The sequence below is a fragment of the Triticum dicoccoides genome, chromosome 2B (assembly GCF_002162155.2).
Source record: "Triticum dicoccoides isolate Atlit2015 ecotype Zavitan chromosome 2B, WEW_v2.0, whole genome shotgun sequence".
Classification (NCBI taxonomy): Eukaryota; Viridiplantae; Streptophyta; class Magnoliopsida; order Poales; family Poaceae; genus Triticum; species Triticum dicoccoides.
In genome coordinates, this window is record NC_041383.1 from 395873530 (window position 1) to 395878249 (window position 4720).

Genomic DNA, 4720 nt, shown 5'->3' on the forward strand with positions numbered 1-4720 from the left:
CATACTTCAAAGTTCGGTACTAAATCTTACCGTCTGCATAACGCTCGTTGATGAAGAGGGGGAAATCAAGCCAGGTCTCAGGCCGCGTCGAGATGTGCTTCACGAAGACCAACACCTCCTCGGTTCCGCCGGTGACAGGCTCCCCTTTGTCAGGCTCCTCCTCCCCGAACGGCAGGAGCGAGGACGCGATCTTGGAGACCTCCGCCACGGCCTGGTTGCTCTGCAGCATGGAGATGCTGCTCCTCACCCTGCCCCCGATCTCCGCCAGATCGCTCCGGATCCCCGCGATCCCGTCCCCGTCCACGTCCACGTCCCCGCGCAGAGGCACTGCAGCAGCGGATCCCCGCTGTCGCCGGGTGGCCAGACGCCGCGACGGGACTCACCATGGCTTCGTCGGGGCCGGATCTGGAGTGCAGGGCGGGCGGGGAGGAGGGGAGCAGTTGCGCGAGGGGCACGAGCCGCCGGAGACCCGATGATCCCGTTGACATCGTCGCTGTCCTGATTGCCGGAGGCCCGTGGCCGGCGTGAAGCACGCACGCGCGCGCCGGCAAGAAAGCCGGCCGCGACGCCATGGCCGTGCCTGGACTGGTGTATCTGGGGGGTGAATGCTAGGGGAGAGGGTGCGTGGCGGAGACGAGGTCGGCGGCGGTGGGTGGGGGTGGCGGCGGTGGGAATCGCGGGAGGGGGCTCGCTCTCTCTCGATCTGGACTGGATCGGGATCGGTTCGGTGGGTGGGATTGGGAGGGGAGGGGAGAGGGGATCGCGCGCCGCGGAAGGAGGCCGGGGACGGGGAGGAGGTGGCGGCGGTGACGAGACGAGGACGAGAGAGGAGGAGTACGATGGGAGGAGACAGGCGGCGGCGGGGGAAAAGGGAGCGGGAGCGGCAGCGGCGATGGGGATAAGTGAGCTAGGGTTTTCGTGGGTGCACGAGGATGAAAGGGAGGGGGGAGAGAGACGAGGGGTGAGGGACTCCAAGACTATGAAGATATAAGATTGAAGATTTCGTCCCGTGTTTGGATGGGACTTTCCTTGGTGTGGAAGGCAAACTTGGCGATACGGATATGTAGATCTCCTACCATTGTAACCGACTCTGTGTAACCCTAGCCCTCTCCGGTGTCTATATAAACCGGATGGTTTTAGTCCGTAGGACAACGACAATAACGACAATCATACCATAGGCTAGCTTCTAGGGTTTAGCCTTCTTGATCTCGTGGTAGATCTACTCTTGTAATACCCACATCATCAATATCAATCAAGCAGGACGTAGGGTTTTACCTCCATCAAGAGGGTCCAAACCTGGGTAAAACATCGTGTCCCTTGTCTCCTGTTACCATCCGCCTAGACGCACGGTTCGGGACCCCCTACCCGAGATCCGCCGGTTTTGACACAGACATTGGTGCTTTCATTGAGAGTTCCTCTGTGTCGTCACCGATAGGCTCGATGGCTCCTTCAATCATCAACAACGACGCGGTCCAGGGTGAGACTTTTCTCCCCGGACAGATCTTCGTATTCGGCGACTTTGCACTGCGGGCCAATTCGGTTGGCCATCTGGAGCAGATCGAAAGCTACGCCCCTGGCCGTCAGGTCAGATTTGGAAGTCTTAACTTCATGGCTGACATCCGCGGAGACTTGATCTTCAACGGATTTGAGCCACAGCCGAGCGCGCCGCACTGTCACGATGGGCATGATTTAGCTCTGCTGCCGGACAGTGCCCTGGAGGCCGCACACGAAACCGCTCCGACCCTTGATTCGGAGCCGGCTGCGCAGATCAAGGACGGATGGTTAGACACCGCCTCGGGGGCTGCAACCTCTACGACTATAGAGCCGAATACTGACTTTGTCCCTTCTGAAGCTCGTGACTCCAAGGTGCCGGACTCCTTGCCGGACTCTGAACCTCCCGCGCCCCCACCAATCGAATTCGATTGGGCGCCGATCATGGAGTTCGCCGCCACAGACATCTTTGAACACTCACCTTTTGGCGACATTCTGAGCTCGCTAAAATATCTCTCGTTATCAGGAGAGCCCTGGCCGGACTGCGGTCAGGACGGTTGGGATGCGGACGACGAAGAAATTCAAGACCCACCCACCACCCACTTAGTAGCCGTTGTCGATGATCTAACCGACATGCTAGACTTCGACTCCGAAGACATCGATGGTATGGACGACGATGCCGGAGACGACCAAGAACCAGCGCCTACTGGGCACTGGAAAGCCACCTCGTCATACGACATATACATGGTGGATATCCCAAAGGATGGGAATGGTGAAGGAACAGCGGAGGAAGACCCCTCCAAGAAACAGCCCAAGCGTCGGCATCAGCGGCGCCGCTCCCGCCACAGCAAGAATGGCGATTCCGGCACCGGAGATAATAATACCCCAGACAGTGCCGAAGAAAACCCCCTCCAGCAAGATTCAGCGCAGGAGGACGGAGATGCCAGCCCTCACAAGAGGGCGGCAGACGAAGAGGTAGAGGAAGATAGTTACATGCCTCCCTCTGAAGATGAGGCAAGCCTCGACGACGACGAATTTGTCGTGCCTGAGGATCCCGTCGAACAAGAGCATTTCAAACGCAGGCTTATGGCCACGGTAAACAGCCTCAAGAAAAAACAGCAACAGCTTAGAGCTGATCAGGATCTGCTAGCCGACAGATGGACGGAAGTCCTGGCGGCCGAAGAGCATGAGCTCGAATGCCCCTCCAAAAGCTACCCCAAACGCAAGTTGCTCCCCCGATTAGAGGAGGAGGCATATAAACCTGCATCACCAGAGCACAATACGGCTGACCAGCCACCTCGTGGCCGCGACAGAGAGGCCTCTAGGCCCTTCACTAGAACCGTACCCCGGCATCGCTCGAACAGCACAAGGCCACAGGGGAATGCTCCGGACTTGCGAGATATATTGGAGGATAAGGCAAGACAATCAAGATCGATCTACGGATCGCGTGGGCGCCCCATGATACGTGACGACAACCGTCGCGCCGGACACAGTAAGTCCGGCCGGCCGAACACAATAGACAAAGCTCGTTGGAGCTTCGTCGCGATATAGCCCAATACAGAGGCGCCGCACACCCACTATGATTCACAGACAAAGTAATGGATCATCAAATCCCCGAAGGGTTTAAACCCGTGAATATCGAATCCTATGACGGCACAACAGACCCCGCGGTTTGGATCGAAGACTATCTCCTTCACATCCACATGGCCCGCGGTGACGATCTTCACGCCATCAAATACCTCCCACTCAAGCTTAAAGGACCAACTCGGCATTGGCTTAACAGCTTGCCAGCAGAATCAATTCGATGTTGGGAGGACCTGGAATCCGCATTCCTTGATAACTTCCAGGGCACGTATGTGCGACCACCAGACGCTGACGACCTAAGCCACATAATTCAGCAGCCAGACGAATCGGCCAGACAATTCTAGACACGGTTCTTAACTAAGAAAAATCAAATCGTCGACTGTCCGGATGCGGAGGCCCTCGCAGCCTTCAAACATAACATCTGCGATGAGTGGCTTGCCCGGGACCTGGGACAGGAAAAGACGAAATCCATGGCAGCCCTCACATCACTCATGACCCGCTTTTGCGCGGGAGAGGACAGCTGGCTAGCTCGCAGCAACAACCTCAGCAAAAATTCTGGCAGTCCGGATACCAAGGATCGCAATGGCAGGTCACGTCGCAACAAGGATAAACGCCGCATTAACGGCGACAATAATGAGGATACGGCAGTCAACGCCGGATTCAGAGGCTCGAAACCCGATCAGCGGAAGAAGCCATTCAAAAGAACTACTACGGGTCCATCTAATTTGGACCGAATACTCGATCGCTTGTGCCAGATACACGGCACCCCCGAAAAGCCAGCCAACCACACCAACAGGGACTGTTGGGTATCAAGCAGGCAGGCAAGCTAATTGCCGAAAACAATGACAAGGGGCTGCATAGCGATGACGAAGAAGAGACCAAACCGTTGAACAACAGAGGACAGAAGGGTTTTCCCCACAAGTGCGGACGGTGAATATGATATACGCAACCCACATACCCAAGAGGGAGCGGAAGCATGCACTCAGGAACGTATACGCGATGGAGCCAGTCGCACCAAAGTTCAACCCATGGTCCTCCTGCCCGATCACTTTTGATCGAAGGGACCACCCCACCAGCATCCACCACGGTGGATTCGCCGCATTGGTTTTAGACCCAATCGTCGATGGATTTCACCTCACCAGAGTCCTGATGGACGACGACAGCAGTCTGAACCTGCTTTATCAGGACACAGTGCGCAAGATGGGCATAGACCCCTCAAGGATTAAACCCACAAAGATGACCTTCAAAGGTGTCATACCAGGTGTAGAGGCCAATTGTACGGGCTCAGTCACACTGGAAGTGGTCTTCGGATCCCCGGATAACTTCCGAAGTGAGGAGTTAATCTTCGACATAGTTCCGTTCTGCAGCGGCTATCATGCTCTGCTCGGACGGACCGCGTTTGCAAAGTTCAACGCGGTGCCGCACTACGCATACCTCAAGCTCAAGATGCCAGGCCCTCGAGGAGTCATCACGGTCAACGGAAACACCGAGCGCTCCCTCCGAACGGAGGAACATACAGCGGCCCTCGTGGCAGAAGTTCAATGCAGCCTCTTAAGGCAATTCTCGAGTCCGGCCGTTAAGCGATCGGACACGGCCAAACGCGCCCGAAGTAACCTACAACAAGACCATCGGGCGCGTTCCGAGC

At 56.7% G+C, this 4720-nt stretch overlaps 1 pseudogene; it reads right to left on the reverse strand.

Annotated features, from left to right (window-relative positions):
• The window catches only part of LOC119360904, a 2885-nt pseudogene extending 2656 nt beyond the window's left edge, over window positions 1-229 (reverse strand).
• Window positions 230-4720: the final 4491 nt, after the last annotated feature.